Below are 21,502 nucleotides of genomic sequence, written 5' to 3' on the forward strand. Positions count from 1 at the left end.
ATGGCCTGTTCACTAAAATGTCACCGCATTATACTTCTAGAGGTGAGGCTTGCAGTAAGAGGACATTACATTTATCCCTAGTTAAAAGCACCAGGTGTCAAGCTCAACTTCTATTTACACGGAATGCACCATAACCAGCCCTTAGGATAATGAATAGTTCAAATACTACATTTCCAACATGTTTTGCCTTTTGCTCTTTGATTAGTCGGCATTGGGGATCCTTTGCCTGCATTTCTTCAGAATATTTTCGAACAGGTTAGGATTACCTAGGATATCGTCTTGAAGCAATTCAGAGCCCTTCTAAAAGAGCTCACTAGATTATTTAAAATTATTTAGAGAATGAAATAAAGACAATATTTGTAGCAGTTAAATTTTTTCCAAAAGAAAATAATATAGAAAATAACATGGGCTAAAATGTTGTGTAATTAATGTCAAAATTTGCCCAAGATGTTTGGTACACATTTTGGCTTAAAAGAGGTCACTATATTCTCAAGGTTAGCTATTTGTGTGAAACATTCTATATAATAAAAAGCTAATATGCAAATCAACCGAACAGAGAAATGACTGGTCGCTATGATGCACACTGACCACCAGGGGGAAGATGCTCAATGCAGGAGCTGCCCTCTGGTGGTCAGTGTGCTCCCACAGGGGGAACACTGTTCAGCCAGAAGCTGGGCTCACAGCTGGCAAGCCCAGCAATAGTGGTGGGAGCCTCTCCTGCCTCCATGGCAGTGCTAAGGTTGTCCGACTGACGGCTTAGGCCAGGGGTGGGCAAACTTTTTGACTTGAGGGCCACAATGGGTTCTTAAACTGGACCGGAGGGCCAGAACAAAAGCATGGATGGAGTGTTTGTGTGAACTAATACATGTTAACACTGCTGCTGGTGAAGGAGCGGAGGGGAGAGCAAGAGAACCCTCCGCTCTTTTGGCTCCACGGGCCGGATAGAACAGCCGAACGGGCCAGGGCCGGCCCTTGGGCCGTAGTTTGCCCACGGCTGGCTTAGGCCCGCTCCCTGTGAGGAGCGGGCCTAAGCTGTCAGTCGGACATCCCTCAAGGGATCCCACACTGTGAGAGGGCACAGGCTAGAATGAGGGACACCCCCCCCGCCCTCAAGGGCATGAATTTTGTGCACCGGGCCTCTAGTACTATACATTAATCAAGCAGAAGAAATAATGATTTCCATCACTAACAGAAGAAAATCCACAGCAAGGGAAATGCCTAGAGAAGGATAATCAAAAGGTTATTAGCTTTAATCAACAGCTTGATAACAGAGTTATCTCATTTTTAAACCTGCAGCATTTTAATGTACTAGTAACAACCCAAGCTAAGGAGCCGTGGAGGCTTATGAAAGAAATATCCACTAAGATGCTGTATTGTTAGTGTAGGGGTGGATTAACTTAATACTTTGTAAGAAGGAACTGAATCACCTCAGCATCAACAAGCAGCCATTTCCTTTTACACAGTAACTCCTAATTTGATGAATTATTTCTCTTCACTAATTCAAAATTCAGCAGGAAAGAACTAAGCTGACTGGTCACACCCAGAAACACAATGATTTGGCAAGCTGCAGTCACTCTGTTCATGGAAGTGTGATGATTTCCAGAACAGTTGCTTGACACTAGTACTCCATTCCTGCACATCTATGTGGTTGTATCACATTCGATACAACCTCTTTTCTTCATCAACTTTGAGCTTCATACAGGCAGAGAGCTCGGAAACTACTGGGGGCCATAACTACTGGGGAAAGTTGTGTTCCTCTTGTAGGGGTGAATTAAGCGGTACTTCCTTGGCCTCCTTTTGGAGTATCTCCTGAAGATAACTGGCTGAGGTTTCCTGTCTTCTTTCCTGGCAAGACCCAGTCAGTTGTGTTGAAGGAACGCCTGGAAGTGGTCACAGGACTCACAATCGTTTGTTTGCCAGCTCTGTCCTCGGTGCTAGGCACTCCCTTGGGATATCCTTCTTTACATGAGGGTGGGATGAGCCACTCTGAGGAGGGATTGTTCCTTATCACGTGGAAGGAACCAGCAATTCTAGAAGGAGCCAATGTGTTTGGTGTCCTAGCTTGTTCTGTTGGCTCTTTTTGGGAGGACAGAGTCACATATTCAGGGAATCTATATACTTCTCAGATTCTGAGTCCACGGGCCTACCATTTCTATCCTTCTCTTCTTTCTCCAGCAGCTATTTACACACAAGTTCCCTCTCGCAATTTTCACCACACACACCCTGCAAAGCTTGTACAGGGCTCATTGGCTTTGCAGACCTCCTCAACTTTATATACGGGTCCTGAAGGTTCTGGACAAGCCAATCCTCAATAATCATGCTGGGAGTGGACAAGGGTTTTGTGGCCTCTGTGTGATCATTCAGACACTTCAGATTCCCCAGGTTTTCAACCTCCACGCCCTTGGGCTGCTTGCCCTAACAATGGTACAGGAAACGGGCTTGACAAGCCGATCATCCCCACTGTAGGACTCCTGAAACACCTGCAACAAGGACTTAAACTTCTCCCTCATCTCACAGCTGCCATCCCCACGCTTCTCCAGATTTTAGGATTCTAAGGGAGCCAACAGCCAATCAGGAAGATTCATGTCATCTTGATCCAGAAGCTGTAGATCTTCAAACTTTTCAGTATCAGTGAAGTAAGAACTGGTGGTAGAATAACTGTTACTCTTTTGGTAACGAGTTTTCAGGAACTTCTTGTTGCTGATTCTTGTGGAGCCAGTTTTCCAAGCCCTTTAGGTTGCCCCAGAACTTATTCAAGAAATTGCAGGCTCTGGCAGAAGTCTGACTATTCTTCAAGGTCTGCTTTTGGGTGAGTCACCTCTGGAGATTGGTGCTCGGTGTGTGAGAAGCCTGATAACCATTGACAGGCTTGCTTCCAAGGAGCCATTCACTGAGAGAGACAACTGTGGTGCTGATGTCTGCTCTGGCAAGCATCTTTTCTCCATGGAGGGCCCAATATTTGATGAATTAGCATGAGCCATCAAGTGCTCAGGAATTCAGATGGTTTGGGGGACCCCAATATGGTGATGGTCTGGCACAGAGCAGTTGTGTCTGCTTCAAAAAGGAGGACAGTCAAATCTTTAGGTTTGAGGGTCAAACTGCCGAGTCTCTCCAGACACACAGAGACTTGATTGGCTAGCTCTTCATCCACTTGATGAATAAGATAATGGAACGTGCCCAGAAACCACTAGAGCTATTAGGCCTGCTGAAGTGTCTCCTCTTTACATTGATAGATGAGATCCACCTATTCATATAATCACACCTCATGGCTTCAAAGGCATTCTGAGTGATGGCTTATGTATCTGTGTTTTGATCTCCCGCAAATGACCTTTAATTTGCTGCTCAGCCCACAGAACTCCACCAATAGCAAGCTCCAAGTTCCTCTGTGCATCACAACACCTCAAAAGGGGCTCTCTATTAATTACTGGAGCCATTCTGATCCTATGAGGTATTGATTCTGCTCACTGTTCCAGCTACAAGTGCAACTCTGGGTGATCCAAGGGGACCTTCAGTGGAGAGACACCACCTGATGCAAGCCAAGGGCCAAAAAAGTTGTCAACGTTTTTGAAAATAAGAAAATATTGGTATCAAACTTACCCTTTTCTCAGAATTTCTTCACCTTCATGAAAAGGTAGAAGAAAGAGCCTGCCCGCTGGGGAAGATTAAATTGAAAAATAATTTAATTAAAATGCATCTGTTCTTGCCAGTCTGCCAGGATCTAATCATTTCAAACGGTACTCTTCCAGTCCAGAGTGGCCTTTGTTCTTATTTTGGAAATAACACAAATCTAATATTTCACAAATATCTTTTATTTTGTAAATCCAAAAATTCGCCCTCTCAAAACCACATCTAGTAGAATGTCATAATAATATTTTGAAAGTGGAGAAGAAACCAGAAGAAAAAAATTATTTCATAATCTTTCTTAATTTTCAGGAAATATTCATACTACATACAAATATATATGGCATATATCAATCACAATGTATTAGTCATAAAGTATAAATTATTTTAAAAATATTTTGTAAAATTAAAAATACATGTGCCCCTTTATCTTGAACCATAAGTAACCTCTTCAGACTTATAAAATTAATCCAACCAATTTTAAAGACAACGAAGCTTTGCATGTAATGTTACAGAATGCTGCTATGGGGCCCGAGAGTGCCAGTCATTTTAGGGGTATCCACCAATTGAATACCAGTTAACTTGAGAATAAAAATAATTTGATAAGAAATGCAATCTAGGAATTTGAATCTCATTCTTTCTGACAAGTATAAAGAATCTGAGGATTTGCAAGCTTGCCTTGGAAAAACAGGATGAACTACAAAGCTTACTCTAAGTATAGGTGGGCAGGGGCAAGGGTTATCTTTTAGATCCATCAGGTTAATAGGTAACCAGCTAATTTAAGCTTTGGCAAGTTATGTGATCACTGTGATAATTGAACAATTGCCACCCTACTTGGTATTGCCCTATATCACCTCACCACCTCTAATGACCCCTCAAATCATAATATAGAAAGATAATTCACCATTTATTATTTATGATAGCATACATTTTATTAATTATGGTATTTATTAAAGTCTGTTATTGATCCACTGCTTTCCTTGTGCACTGCTCTTTGAGGGCAATATTATCTATTCTACTGTCTTAGCATCACTTACATGCAGATGACTTCTAAGTTTTCTTCACTAGCCTAGATCTCACCCCTGAGCTTCCAGGTAGACATCTCACCAGCACAATCCACAGGCATCTCAAATTCACTATGTTCAAACCAGAACTCACTGTCTTCTTTCAAATCCCCTTCTTCCATCAGCATTCCCTTTTTATTTTAGTGAAATAACAATCTACTCAGTCAATGGAGAGAATGGAGGGATTATTGGCTCTTCCTCTTAGCCTTCATAAATAATTCAGCAGGTCTCAATATTTTTTAGTTTGGCCTTTCATCTTCATCTCTTTCATTTATTCAGCAAGTGTGTAATAAGTGCCTACCACACGCAAGGCACTCTTCTAAAGTTGAGTTTACTTTGAACGTTAAAAAAATCCCTGCCCTTGTGGAGCTTTCATTCTCATTGTAGGAGACAGAAAATAAACGATAAATATAATATATTAATTATAAGAAGCTGATATGTTCAACAGACTAACACCATGGTCGGCAAACTCAGTCAACAGAGCCAAATATCAACAGTACAATGACTGAAATTTCTTTTGAGAGCCAAATTTTTTAAACTTAAACTATATAGGGTAGGTACATTGTTATTAACTTAATTAGGGTACTCCTAAGGCTTAGGAAGAGCCACACTCAAGGGGCCAAAGAGCCGCATGTGGCTCGCGAGCCGCGGTTTGCCAACCACGGGACTAACATATTTAGCATATGATAGTGAGGATCAGAAATATAGAGAGGATTAGAACTTTGTGGGCTGGTCAGAGTAGACTTTATTGATAAAGTAAAAGTAGAGCAAAGATCTAAAGAATCTATATAAGTTAGTTATGCAAATATGGGAGAAGTGTGTGGAGGATGGTAATGACCAAGTCAGGGTGTGTGTGATGGGTTGGAAGAGTAGCAAGACCAGTGAGCCTGGAGATCACCTCCTTAGTCAAGATCATACTATTCCTTCTAAATATTCCCTTTCCAGTCATGTCCCTCTCTACTCTGTCTTTTACCAGTCCTGGAAGTTACTTCTCTGCTACTTAAATTGCTATGATTCTCCCCTTTAAACTTTTCAATGACTCTACACAGACCATGAGAAGCAGTTAAACTGAACTGGTGTATAAAGGTTTCCATAATCTGCTTTGTGTTTACTTCTATAGGTATATCTCACTCTTCATCCCATCTACTTGATGTCAAATAATACTCAACTCTTTGGTTTCAAATACATCAGTTTTTGCCTCTATAACTCTATGTTGTGCATTCTTTGTGAACTTTCTATCCATCTTATATCTGGCTAAATAATACTCGTCATACTTCATCTCTATCTACCCCCAACACAGATAAAATTCAGTGCAGCTCTTTTTTCTATCTATGCATATCTTTAGTTTTTCTCTTATTAATTATGTTATAAATACATTTTTATTTAGGCCTGTCTGAGTGTAAAGAATGCATGTCTTCTGGAGAGCCCAGTAAATATTGGTTGAATAGATAAATGATTATTTTCATGTCTAAATTGCTATAAAATGGAGAGATTTCAGTTGAGCTTTAAGATGAACTTTCAAATGTTTCCTATTGTTTTAAAATAAAATTCCAGTTTCTTTGTCTGGCTTGGGCCTCTAAATGTTAGATCTATTTGGCTTTTCAAATTATATGTGTGAAATCATTCATCTGTTCAGTCATTTTTTTAACTGGGTATCTCCTACGAAAAAGGCATACCATCTTTATGCTTAAGGACTTAAAAGCTTAATAAAAACATTATATATAGTGTATATACTGTCCTCTATTTACTATAACTTCAGTTATCTGGTTGCTTGATGCCGGGAGCCGGTCCATCCTTGCTGTTTCAAGGGACCTGGCATATATGGCATACGGTTCTTAATATGTTTACTCACCTTCTTGGTGCTGTGTTTTAACCAAGGTCACCTCTCCGAGAAAGGTTGAATCCCCAGGTAGGGATTTTCCCCTGAAGTTAGGGAGGGAATAAAACCCCTCAACTAAGTGCCAGGCGGGTAATTAATCCCTTTAACTACAAACAATCATGCTTAAAACTACATAATCTTTTCTCCCTGGAATGGAGATAAGAAACGCCCTAACCTTTGTAATAGAGATTGATAGGATTGAATCAACTGGTATAAATACAGTTGTAACAAGACAGAAACACTCAGAACTTAGAACAGAATCAAGAAGACAGAATCTACACGGAGCCTAGAGACAGAAGAACTTTGCTGGAGAGAGCATGCCGGAGGATCCTGGAGAGGGACTGGCCTCGGAGCCTAGAGACAGAGCCTAGCGGGAGAACATGGCAAGGGATCCTGGACTGAATCTGACTACAGAGATTGGCAGGAGAACCTGACTGGAACCTGGACACTGAACCTGACTGGAGAGCCTGGACAGAACCTGGCTGGAGAACCTAGCGAGGAACATGGCTACAGAATCTCGCTGGAGATCCGAAGCAGAACCTCTCTGGAGATCCAGACCAGAACTTGGCTGGAGATCCGGGCTAGAGATCCTGGCAAAGCTGCTGATCAACTGAACGCTGTCTCCGTGTCCTTCCTTCTTCGCCGACTCCGTCCACGCCTTTGGGGACCCCTGGACCCGCTGGGGATGGACCCCGGCATATGGCACCCGAACAGGGACCCCTAGGTAAGCGCCCCGCACTCGGGACGGATAGGACTCCACCACAGGAAGAGGGTGGATAGTCCTCGCCGACTCCGTCCACACCTTTGGGAATCCCTGGAACAGGATTCCCTTAGGTAAGCCCCCCCCCCCTTGAAAACCCCCACACTCGGCACGGATAGGACTCCACCAGGGTGCTACAGACCCCCCTATAGAGGATAAATAGGGTAAGAAGGTGGATAGTACAGAACTTAGATTGAGAAGATGTGCCATACTGAGTCCAAAGAAAGAAGACTCTGTATTGATTCTTAGTTTGAGAAGATGTGCCATACTGAGTCCAAAGAAAGAAGACTCTGTATTGATCTTTAGATTAAGAAGATGTGCCATACTGAGTCTAAAGAAAAAAGACTCCGTATTGATCTTTTAACATATATGCTTGCTAGCAGAGGAATTAAGGTTACTCCCAGTCAGACAGAACGTTTTATACAAGAAATACGTCCATGCTTTTCTGAGGAAGGAAAGGTGCCGGAAAGGTAAATGTAGAGGCATGGGAGAAGGTAGGCCCAAGGAGCCTTATCCTTAACCCCACTGCAGCCTTTCCACCCCGGGAAAGTGCAGGATTGGCAAGCTCTCCCTGGGATGATAGATCAGGACTCAGGTAATAGCGGAAAGCGCCAATCCTACTCTTAAAATGGATATAAGAGAGCATTTGAGGTTTTTCTTTTTAATGCCTGCTTTTAAAAAATAAAAAAGGGGGAATTTGCCGGGAGCCGGTCCATCCTTGCTGTTTCAAGGGACCTGGCATATATGGCATACGGTTCTTAATATGTTTACTCACCTTCTTGGTGCTGTGTTTTAACCAAGGTCACCTCTCCGAGAAAGGTTGAATCCCCAGGTAGGGATTTTCCCCTGAAGTTAGGGAGGGAATAAAACCCCTCAACTAAGTGCCAGGCGGGTAATTAATCCCTTTAACTACAAACAATCATGCTTAAACTACATAATCTTTTCTCCCTGGAATGGAGATAAGAAACGCCCTAACCTTTGTAATAGAGATTGATAGGATTGAATCAACTGGTATAAATACAGTTGTAACAAGACAGAAACACTCAGAACTTAGAACAGAATCAAGAAGACAGAATCTACACGGAGCCTAGAGACAGAAGAACTTTGCTGGAGAGAGCATGCCGGAGGATCCTGGAGAGGGACTGGCCTCGGAGCCTAGAGACAGAGCCTAGCGGGAAAACATGGCAAGGGATCCTGGACTGAATCTGACTACAGAGATTGGCAGGAGAACCTGACTGGAACCTGGACACTGAACCTGACTGGAGAGCCTGGACAGAACCTGGCTGGAGAACCTAGCGAGGAACATGGCTACAGAATCTCGCTGGAGATCCGAAGCAGAACCTCTCTGGAGATCCAGACCAGAACTTGGCTGGAGATCCGGGCTAGAGATCCTGGCAAAGCTGCTGATCAACTGAACGCTGTCTCCGTGTCCTTCCTTCTTCGCCGACTCCGTCCACGCCTTTGGGGACCCCTGGACCCGCTGGGGATGGACCCCGGCAGCTTGATAAGGTCTTTGTTTTCCCACAAATACACTGTTCTCATTTTAGCCTCCAAAACTCTGCTTTAATGTTCTCTTATTCTCTTTCTTGGGAAACATGTGTTTTTCCCCTCCTTATACTCCATAGTGTCATGAGAGTGACTATTTGCTGAAGAACTTAGTATGTCTAATACTAGAATGGGCTAAAGAGGTCTATGGGCTAGTTATATTTGGAGATGGTTAATTAAAGCATGGACAAGTATTGTCCCAAGCCAATTTGGAATTCATCTCTGTGTAAGAAGAACACAGAAAATAGTGTGATGAAGGCCTGGTGTGGGGCAGAAGCTAGGAGAGAGAGGACAAAGAGAAAGAAAATTGTGGGACATCTATAATACTGTCAAAAATGAAAAAAGAATAGTGATCAATATACTTCATTGAAGACAATTCTAGTTTCAAGATTCTAACAAAAATATTCAAAATGAAAGAAAATAAATGAACACATCTTAATGAGGAGGAAAATCAATAAGAAGAAAATGGTTATGTGGTTTTGTTTGTCTTCTCATTGAAGATAACTTCAATTCTTTTCTATTTTCTCCATCTGTTCAGCATTCTAAGGTTTAGCTTTCTTATGACTAATTTCAATTGCTTAGTATTAATTCATTGTGATGAAACCAAGAAAATACATATGGATTTAACATTTATTTGAAGCTGTTATATTTATATTCTCTTTTTTTCTTTTTCTCTTGACCTTCTTTCTGGCAAGCAGAATACTCTATGTACCCTGATGTGTCATAATTTCCTTGAAAATACCAGAGTCCTTGCATTAACAGTATGTAGAAAAAATAATAAATCAGTGGAATATTGCAACACATTTCCCCATGAGGAACATTATTATGAATGATAAACATGTAGAAAAAGACCCACTGACCCAGATTGTAATTAGTTAGTTTGCAACTTCCTATTCTTGAGAAGCTAGTTCCTCCTTTCAATAGCATTAGGGATCTAATTGTTTTAGAAGAAGCTATGAGGATAATAATGAGAAAACCCTCTCCTAACAAGGGAACATTGCTAATATATACTTAATTTTATAGGAGGAAAACATTACAACCTTATATTTTCAGGTATCAAATGTATATGGTATGCCCCTTCACTATTTTCTAATCTTTGTAGAGAGAAGTGATTGTAATGACTACAAGTTTTTATTAGTTGGTTACTATACCTTGAAGTGATGTGAAGGCATTATTTTTCTGTCTCTTGTGGTTTTAGGTAGATTACAATGGACTCTTCTCAATACGTCAGCTTTATTCACTTAGTCTGTTATAGATCTGAATTCCATACAAAGGATTCATTTTAGATTTAAGCAGTCACTCAGATGATGTGTTTTGGAGCCATTTCTCTGCACACATGATTGCCCTCACATCAATACTGGATACCTGAAACTTTACCATGGGAGGTAGGTGACCCTAGAAGAAAAAGAGGTATCAGCATCCAGGCTCTGGCATTAGTGCATGGATTATACTCTGAGTCTCATAGTTTACTTTTTGCCTCATCTTTCTCATATGTAAAGGAGAATGATGATACTTATTCCTTAGAGCTAAAGATTAAATGAAATAGTCCTAGCCAGTTTTCTCAGTGGTTAGAGCATCAGCCCTAGGACTGAAGGGTCACAGCTTTGATTCCAGTCAAGGGCACGTACTCCAGTTGCAAGTTCGATCCCCGGCCCAGGTTGGGTGCATGCAGAGCAACCAATCCGAAGTGTCTCTCTCACATCGATGTTTCTCTCTCTGTGTCTCTCCCTCTCCCTTCCACATTCTCTAAAAATCATTGGAAAAAAATATCCTCCAGTGAGGATTAACAAAAATAAATAAATAAGTGGATGAAATACACACAACCTACTTATGACTATAACTGGTCAACAGTAAATGCTTTAAAAAATTGTGTAACCATTAGTATCATAAAATATTCATCGTTTTGACTTGCTGTATCCATACCCTGTCTCTAGTGAAGATGCAGCCTTAAACTAATACGAAGAAAAATGTCCCTTTCTTACTGGATGAGAGAACATATGGATTAAACTTCATAAACTGCAAAGAGCTCCAAGTGCTCTATAAAAACAAAGAGTGGTCTAATTAGCATTTTAAAGGGCAAAGGGAAAACAAATGGTTTGGGTACCTGGGGATAGAAGAAAAAGACTGAAAGGAAACTCAGTTATTTCATACGTTTTCCAGGCGCCTTTCTTTGTCATGTATTAGAGAATAAAATTCATCTCTGCGTGGTTATTCAATGAAAGAAGGCCCATGAGACATGATTCATCACATTGATTGAATTGAACAAAGCCAGGCCAGCGAGCCAGCCCGGCACTTGGGGCAGAGGGAATTGCTAGCCTGGGCACATTCTGACCAGCCAGACATGTGCCAAGGGTAACACGAGTCTCTGAGCCAAGGGAGCGAGGACACTGAAAGTTGTAACATCTGGGAGCAGCTGTGTGCTGTGAACAGAATAAAAGTGAGGTTGGCAACATTTCCCTCCCTGTGTTTTGCTGTCCAATCACCCACCCTACACAATGGAAGTCAGGCCGGGATGTGGACAGTAACCTTTGTAGGTGCCCAGCTTCGTTGTAAATATATCTAGACAGTTTTAGAGCTACTTGCAGAGGGAAAAACTTGGGGCGGGAGGACTGACAGTAATCATGCCACGATCATTTCCTTTATTCCTACTATCTTGCACAAAATAAAACACTAAAAAAACAAGCACCTAATAGCTGCTCAATAATTTATTTTTAGTCCATAAAAGAATAAAAGCATAAAAGAAATCATGCAAAAGGTTGTCTTTGGAATTGCCTGCAGATTACATATATATATATATATATATATATATATATATATATATATATATATATATATATATATATATATATATATATATATATACTGAAATAGAACAGAGTGACTTACTAGTAGAAATGTGGTCACAGCTCAGATTTCACCAAAAATTTCTACCAAGTCTCTGTTCAGTCTCCTGGTGAGACTGAAACCGGTGACCTACAAATCAGGATGGTCATTGCGATTCCTCTAGCATCTCTACCTACATCTGAAAAGATTCCCGATGCTAGCGTAAGCCACCATGATTATCTCCCAGGAGAGTCAGAATACACTTCGAAAATACCATAAACCCAGAGGAAGACAGAATTTTCTTGTAAAGAACTACTCAAATATTTTAATTTATAAAATATGTAATAAGATGCTATTTCCTAAGGAATTCCTTTTGTTACTTTACTTAGTGCTACAGATTAAGTACCTTAAGCAAATATACTGTCAAAATGTATAATAAAATATATGCATTAAATTATATTCATCTAAAGTTTTCTCATGCAAACCCTGAAAACTAATTCTTGTAATTGTGTACCATAATATATTTAGCTGCATTTTGAGTTCATTAAGCAAAATTAATCATTATAACACGTTCATATCAATGCACAGAAAATTGCATTATGTTTATAATATATTTATATGGATAGCTGATCTCTCATTGAAATAGTCATCACAGGAGGGAAATTCACTATAAAAAAACACCAATTGTGTTGTGATGTGATGTATCGTTCATAAACAATAAAGTGGAATAAAACAACTTCAATTTTTTGTCTTATAGAAATGTTGTCTACTAGTAAAGTATACTTTGCTATAGATAAAGAGACAAGTGTCTCGTTGATTATTTTATATGGCTGTTATCTAAGAGCTATTCAGAGAAGCTAGTTCTACTTTTGGATTGGGAATCATGTCAGTCTTAGAACATATAGTTATCCTTTTTTTTTTTAAATGGGAAAATGGGTTTTATTCTTCCAAGAAAATATCTCACAAATGAATATCCCTTTTTCTTTTTTTTCCTTTATCCAAACCTAATCTTTTTTTATTATTGTCTAAAGTTTTACATTTGTCTCCTGTTTCCCCAATTGACCCCCTGCCCCATCCCTAACCAGCCCAGGCAAGCCTCTACAGCCCCAGTGTCTGTGTCCATTGGCTATGCTCATATGCATGCATACAAGTCCTTTGGTCGCTCTCTAACCCCCCTCCACTACCATTTGTCTTTAGATCAATCTATTCTTGCTCATCAAATTATGTTGACCATTATATCCCACAAATGAGTGAGATCATGTGACATTTATCTTTCTCTAACTGGCTTATTTTGCTTAGCATAATGCTCGCCAATTCCATCCATGCTGTTGCAAATGGAAAAAGTTCCTTTTTTTTATTAGCGGCATAGTTATCCTTAAATCCTTAAAGTGTGTTCGGCATCTCTAAAAATAAAAACTACTCTGATAATTTAAATTGTTAAAATCTAATTTTATCAAAAATGTCATGATCAAATAGAAGTATACATATATATTAGCATACCTTTTAATTAAAAAACAGAAAAAGGAAAAAGACACCACAATGAGATCCAGCCAGGACATGGTAAACATTGGGATATTTGGTATTTGGTTTCCTAGTTCACCTTCCCACTATCTCTTGAGTTTTCTAGGAAATTTGTCAAAATCAAGCTTCCATATTCTTTTCTCATTATGATCACAAAAACATTTTCTGAGAGTGGACAACAAGAAAAAAATTGCCCAGAAATCCAATCTGTATTTTTCTATAGATGTTAGTCATAATTAATGTTTTCCTTAGACCGCCGTAGAAAGATATCTCTGACATTTAGTATATAAACTCACATATATAAAATACCCATTTCATTGGCATCCGGCTTTTCTTCCTCTCTTCCTTTCTCCTTTCCTTTCTGCCTTTCTTTCCCTTTTATTTTCTTCCCTTCTTGCTTGTTTTCACATAAATTCTAGCACTTCATTCAACATTGTCAACCCTCAAGCTAGGATCTGTAGCTTAAACACCACTTTCTCTCCTCATTGACACATTCCTAGCCCTAAAACCACCACTTTCTCTGAGTTGAAAGTTTTATCTGTGACCATCTAGACAGTGTTTCCAGATTATAAAAATTACCTAGGGATCTAATTAATATATAGATACCCAGGATCAAAGGGAAGAAAAAAACTTCAAATAAACTCCCTAGATCATTCTTTTGATTAGAAATGTTTGAGAAACACCAATGTAAACCCATCCCCAGTGGATGCTATTTTTTCTCTGCCATTCTGACATGTGGTCATACAATATCAGGCACAATAGAGTGATACTTAAGAGAAAGCCGATTTCACTGTTTGTCCGCTCTAATTATAGAAAAGGAGTTGTCTTATATTGTTCTTAAATCGATTTCCTATTCTGCAAGTTACAGTTTTATCACGGCAACATACTGCTACATAAAAAAAATAGATGCATTATAAAAAAATCAAAAGTGCTATAATATATGTGATTTGACATGAGCAGACTTTTGCCAGCAGGAAAGCAATGAAAATGGGATCAAGTCTTACCAGCAAAAGAAATTAAACAACAGGAGTCTGACAATTGCAGGCTTATTTTAAAGGAGTAGTGATATGTTTTGAAGGTTATTAAGATATAACCTCTTAATCATCTAGAAAGTGAAATGTTTCTCCTTGAGAAAAGTATTTAGAAAAGTTACAAATTCTTTCCCATAACAGGTGAGATCACAGAGTATTGCTACTATAACATGATTTTAATCAGAAAATTTGGGTTTAAATTTCAACGAAGACACACTAATTTTCCCACCTTGGGTACATGATTTAACCCCTTTGAGAATTAGTTTTTTGTGTATGATATATAATAAGGCAATTCTGACATAATTATAATAAAGATTAAAAGTGAAAATGAACATAAATTGTTTAGCTCTATAAAAATAGGAAATGTTCACAAATTTTACTGACCTGGGTAGTGAAATGTGTCTAGTAGAAATCTATCTCTAATTGAAAAAAAATGTTCAAAGCTCCAAGTTCATTGGCATGCGCATATCTAAAATGGCATGTCTCTGGATTCACGCCCAGGGCTCTTGAAATGTTACTTCATCATCAGCAGATTTCTCTTTAGTTCCTTATTAGGTTTCATTAATTGGGATGTGAGAATAGAGATAAGGAAACCAAAATGAGAAAAGAGTGTGTCTTAAAAACCAAATTAGATAGCATTTCTTTGTACTGGCCAGGGAAGACAATGAAACTATAGGAAAAATCAACGCTTAAGATCTAAAAGACAATGCAGGAAAAGGAAGGAAGGAAGGAAGGAAGGAAGGAAGGAAGGAAGGAAGGAAGGAAGGAAGGAAGGAAGGAAGGAAGGAAGGAAGGAAGGAAGGACCTTAAGTCACCTTAAATAGATCCTACTACAGGCAATGCATTTAGGGCAACTGTTTTATTATTTTTATTGCATTTTTTGTGTTTTTAGTTTATTGAACAAATCTTTATATTTAAGGAGAGAAATTAAATGTTCAATTTCTTCTTCATACACAATACATGTATGTATATATTCAGGACCATACTAGTGTTTAAGTTTTTAATGGAAGGGAAAAAATGAGGCCTAGAAAAAAATTAAGTGCTTGTTCTGACATTATCCAACTGTTGAATCCTGATAGAGATAAACATCCATACTGGAAATATTGGGGGAGCACTTTGTAAAGTATGGGATTGTTGAACCACTATGCTATTTACCTGAAACCTATTCAAAATAATATTGAATGCGAACTGTAACTTTAAAAAAATTTAAATTTAAGAAGAAAACACCCAAACATAATTTAGCTTATCTTAAAATAAGGTGATCATGTTAATAATCACTGAAGGATGCATCTAATTTCAAACTTTATTTCTTAAGTAAAAATATGCATTTGACATGAGCAGACTTTTGCATATTTTTAGTTAAGAAAAGTATTTTAAAATATAAAAGTATAATTTAAACAGAAATAAAAAACATACCCAAATTAACAAAGATATGTTCACTAGGTTAAATAGTCATCCGAGAAAATGACAGAAAGAAATAGATTAGGTGCACTTTCTTAATTAGTATCAGAAACTATATAACATTAAAAATTTTAATATATTGTTTTGTTACTATTATTCCAGATAAAATATTTTCACTTTCAACTTAATAACATTGTATTTAGTAAAACAAAGACAAATTAAATGATTTTAAAATTAAATTTTTTTCATCCACATAAAAAAGAAGTTTAAAGTATAAATTATGTGTCTAATTTAAGGCATGTCACTTAACATTGGTGAAGGGACTGAAAAAAATATGAAGAGACTCAAATTAATTTTCTCACCACTTTCTATTAACATGATAGCAAAGGAAGAGGGCAATTCAAAATTTAATGTACTTATTCAACAAATACTAAATGTGTTTCTCATACATTCTAGGGAAGAGTAATCCATAGCAGAATGTCTATGTAAGTGTTGTAAAAGAGACACAAACAAATTACTTCTGTAAGAAAATCATATCAGATTAATTCCAAGTATAAATCTCAAGAGAGTGACATGAATGCATTCACCTCAAATACCTGGGTGACTGAACAAAATCTTTCTCAATTGAGCATGTAAATGAGGAAAATGAATGAGTTCCTAAGGATAGAGATATTTTGTTAAAGTTGTTGCTTATGCAGGAACTATATGAATAATATAATTAAAATTTTCCAAATCAACTGGCTTACTAGAGATTCATTTCAAAGCAATTTCATATGTTTCAAAACTATTTCAACTTTTTGATGAGAATATAACATAAATAAAATTTTAGCTAATTAATTTTTATGAAAGAGGTGGCAATTTCCTTATTTGTAAAGTTAATACATTTTTATATTATTGATTGGTTTGGCTTTCCTGGTTGTTTTTTTAATTATCCACAAATACCTTTATAAATTTATAAATACCAAGTTATACTGAGTTATGTATTGTCCTCAGTAGCAAAATGATATATGTAACATTTAAGCAATGATTTTATAATTTCACTCCTCATTATGCTAATTGAAGCCATTTTCCAACAAATTTGCCTATATATTCTTTTTTTATTATTTTATTTTTTATATATTTTTTGTTGTTGCTGTATATTCTTATAAGACTTATCTGGATTGAAAAATACTGAAAGATTGGTAGTCATAATTAATTTGTCATTCAAAATTTTAATTCCTTGAAATGACTTGAGTGTCATTATATTTACCCATGTTCTATTCATCATAATAATTCAACTACTATCATACACAAAAAGTGGACAAAGATAAGATTTCATTTCTATTTTCTTGTCACTAAACACATATTGATTCATTTTTGGACTTTCCTAAATAAACTCTAATACGACCCATCTATATTTAGAAACTTTTGATGATTTAGTATTTTACCTCTGTTATAAAAATTAGGTGGGAAACTTCTCATTTATATTTCAACATGTCATCTTTTAAGTTGACTGTGTCAATTTCTTTTCTTACATTTCTGAAGCAGTCTCTGGTGACATTTCACTGCTTAAAGCACTTAAAATCTCCATTTATTTTGTTCCTGACATCATGGTTCATATAGCTCAAGTGTGACAACCCTAGAACCAAAAGCTAATTTCTGAAAGAGGAATTTACTTTATATATTTGATGATTTCAAAATTAAATTTTTAATGAACATTTATTGAGCACTTACTATATCCAATATACTTTTATCATCTTTTATTTCATTATACTTTTCGGAAAATGATAGTCACATTTCTTCTTAATTTATTCTTGTTGCTTAAATGGCAGGTCATCAAGAATTAATGGGAAGTACAGTGAGATGAAAAGTATAATGAGCATAAAGGGAAAATGAATTTTTGATGCTTTCCATTTTGAAATTCCATAGAGGCAGTCTGTCATTGTGTTCAGTCATTTTTCTTCTAAAATGTCTCTCTGATATTCCTTTTCTTCTCCATTCTGGCTACTAAGACTGAAGTCTAGACTTTCCTCACTCCATGTTTGAAATATTGCAACAGCTCTTTAGCTAATTAGCCTGCCCCTATTCATTTCTTCTCTAATTCACCCTTTCACTGTAATAATCTTTCTGAAATACCGCTATTGCTATGTCACTCTTCTGCTCAGGGAACTCCTATACCCCATTGGCTCCTGCATGAAGACCAAATTCTCCTCCATGGCATTAAATGTCACTCATAATTTTGTGCCATTCTACTAGTGAGGCCCAGTGAGGCTTTATTTCCTCTCACAGTCCACAAGCTCTGTTTCTGTTGGACTAGTCAGCTCACTCCCATCCCAATACACTCTGCTCCTTGCCAAGTACCTTTACAAGTTAATCACCTTTCTCAGATGGTTCTTGTCCTCCCCTGTACCTATGCACCCATTAACCCATTCAGTAAAGTCAAGATGGTGCCTCCCCTCCCTTACTCTAACAGTTCTAACACATCTTAAGGTGTTTTCTTTTCTGAGTTTCAATAACATTATTCATCAGAATCTCAATTATTCAATTTCTTATAAAAGTGCACTGGAATCAAATTCAGATAACCTGGGTATTCGTTCACTACTGAGTGCTGAAACCATTCCAACCTGCCCTTACTTTATGTTCTACTGGCATCAGAGTTACCACAGTATCACAGTGCTGGTTTATGTTTCCTTTTTTTCTCTGCTACTCTGGAAGCCCCTGAGAAACAAACAACTTATTTTTTAACTTTCCATCCTCAGTTCACCTGGAATCACACCTGACACATAGTGGTTTCTCAATGCTTGTTTTAAGATTGAACATCTGCCATGAAAACCTTCTGATCCAGGAAAGATCTGTAAAATAGAAATAATTATACCTGCCCTGCTTAGCTCACAAGATCATCTTCAGTAGAGAAAAACGTGGGGAAATGCTTTGTAATTATAAGCAGTGTAGAAATATTATATGACTATATGATTCTCTCCATTTATGGTAATGCTTTCCTTTTACACTCTTTGAATCTAGAAACTACTTTATTTGCACACACTCAACTGCTAAGATACCATTAGCTTATGACATAATTTGAGTAAAATTTATATAGATTTATTGATTGTAAGTAATCTATATATATAAAAGGCCAAGTGACCGACCATCCATCTGACCACCCAACCGATTGACCGGCCGGTACATGTGATGTGCACTGGCAATTTAAAAATAACATTGACTCATGCATGCGCAATACATGTAAAGCTCTCACTGGCGCCAATCACACACGTGTGTTTCGATCTGCCATTGTTGATCATGAATTTGGTTGTTTTTGTTGACATTCACCATGAACCACATCGCAATTTATTCATCAGCCATCCAACCTACTGGCCAGTACATATGATGCATACTGGCAATTTAAAAATAAACGTCGACTCACGCATGCACGATACATATAAAGCTCTTGCTGGCGCCAATCACACACGTGTTTTAATTTTATAATACTATATTATATATACTATTTTGGCATGTAATTTTTTGTAGTAATGTAATTATTGAACAAATGTTTCTTCTAAGTAATTTCCTTTCAATGTGCACGAATCCATGCACCAGACCACAAGTATAATAATAAAATCACCTGTTTTAACATTACCAATCTTTCTATCTCCTATATCTCATGATGCCTAAAATCCTGCATGGTGACTGGAGAAATCTTGAAAGCCATGCATGGAGGATGGCAGAACCACCTGCCAGCCCTGGACTGCTCCTCTCTGAGTTGTTCCATTAGAGGGAAATGCATTTCCCTTCCTTTTTTGGCTCTCTTCCTCACTGCAATTTAGCCTCCTATAACCAATGTGACTCCTAAAAAACAAACCCAACTACTCTCTTACCTTGAAACAAAATATATTTTAGTTTTGAGGGTAGTGTAGGCAATTCACTCATGCTGTGATCCAGTAGGAATAAATAATATTGTATCTTTTGGTACCTTGTCCAGTATGGGAAATAAGAGTATCTGAAACCATTAAAATAGAGGATGGGTTGTTAATGCCACTTCTTTTCTTGTTCAACACAGCTAACAGCATGTCTCTTTTATGCCTGGTGTTAAGTACTGAATTGAATGACACCATATAGGTTGATCAGCATGGATTAAGATAGACTAACTTTAATTCCTCTGAGAAGCAATCTATCTTCAACAAGTAACCTTCCTCATGAAGGCTTTTCTGATTCATTTAAGGTAGAGTATTTTTATTCAGTAAACTTTGAATTAGATGTATTATTTACTTTGTGAAAATTGACAGCCCCATGCAATATATCTCTTTGTGTATCAAAACTGCTATGTACAAAACACCATAGTAATAATTGGAAGAAAAGAGAGTACTGAACTTTGCACTTAGCTGACTTTTCATGCATATCCAATTCAGCCCTCTCCATGCAAAGAAAACCTTTCCTACTTTTCTCCCAATTAATGTTACCCTCCAAGACCTTTCTGCCTCGTGGTTTTCCAAAGGTACATTTTGGTTTGCATTGATTTATATAGTATATACAATAAGTGAATATAGAAGCAATTCATCCCTCCCTCTTTCAACCTCACATCAAAGTCTAACATACCTGTTAGGGAGGATTGCCGTGTATAAAAATAGCCTCTGCACTCCTAGGTCTATGCAATATATCCAGAAGGTTTTACAGATATAGTTTAAAAATATCTATCTATCTATTTATCTACCTCCTATATAATAAAAGACTAATATGCAAATAGACCGAATGGTGGACCGATTGGTTGCTATGATACGTACTGACCACCAGGGGGAGCATCACTCAGTCAGAAGCTGTGCTCATGGCTGGCAAGCACAGCAGTAGTGGTGGGAGCCTCTCTGGCCTCCACGGCAGCACTAACAACATCCAACTGCCAGGGAGCCTAAACTGTCAGTCGGACATCCCCCAAGGGCTCCTGGACTGTGAGAGGGCACAGGTGGGGCTGAGGGACCCCCCACCCGAGTGCATGAATTTCATGCACCAGGCCTCTTGTATACCATAGAAAAGTCTAAGCGACTGTTACAACGGAATGACCAGAACAACCAGTTGCTATGAGGCTCACTGACCACCAGAAGGCAGACACTCAACACGGGAGTTGCCCCCAGCCTGCAGGCCCCAATCGCCAATGGGGCCTGCAGGCCAACTTCCTGGTCCCTGCCCTTGTTCCTCCCCTCTGGCCTGCAGGCCCTAATCGGCCTGCCACCCGCCCTCCATGGTGGCGGTTGGCCCTTCCACCTGGCTGGCAAGGCCCGGTTGCCCAATCAGGGCCAGGCCTGGGATGGGACGGGGAACCAAGAGTGGGTGGAGGTGGACATGGGTGGCGAGGGAGGGAGGAGGGGCAGAGGTAGGGAGGTGGGGAATCACATGGTGGTGGTTTGTGGGCAGCGAGGGAAGGAGGAGGCAGGGAGATGTGGAACCTGATCAGCCCTGATTGCTGGCCAGGCCTCACCTGTGCACAAATTTTGTGCACCAGGCCTCTAGTACATATATAGGTAGATAAACAGATAAAGAAATATAGGGCCGAAACCGGTTTGGCTCAGTGGATAGAGCGTCGGCCTGCGGACTGAAAGGTCCTAGGTTCGATTCCGGTCAAGGGCATGTACCTGGGTTGCGGGCACATCCCCAGTGGGAGATGTGCAGGAGGTGGCTGATCAATGTTTCTCTCTCATCGATGTTTCTAACTCTCTCTCTCCCTTCCTCTCTGTAAAATATCAATAAAATATATTTAAAAAAAGAAATATGGGCATAGAAATAGATACACACTGTTTTATGTTACTTTAATGTATCAAAATATTGACTTAGCACTTGGGATGCCTAACATTTCAGATATTTCCATGACTGTTGGGAATAAAATAATAATTCA

At 38.5% G+C, this 21,502-nt stretch overlaps 1 pseudogene; it reads right to left on the reverse strand.

Moving 5' to 3' along the window:
• Positions 1-1,653: 1,653 nt before the first annotated feature.
• On the reverse strand, positions 1,654-4,813 carry LOC132226806 (nuclear receptor coactivator 4-like; annotated as a pseudogene).
• Between the last annotated feature and the right edge of the window lie 16,689 nt (positions 4,814-21,502).

Source organism: Myotis daubentonii, chromosome 2, assembly GCF_963259705.1.
Source record: "Myotis daubentonii chromosome 2, mMyoDau2.1, whole genome shotgun sequence".
NCBI lineage: Eukaryota > Metazoa > Chordata > Mammalia > Chiroptera > Vespertilionidae > Myotis > Myotis daubentonii.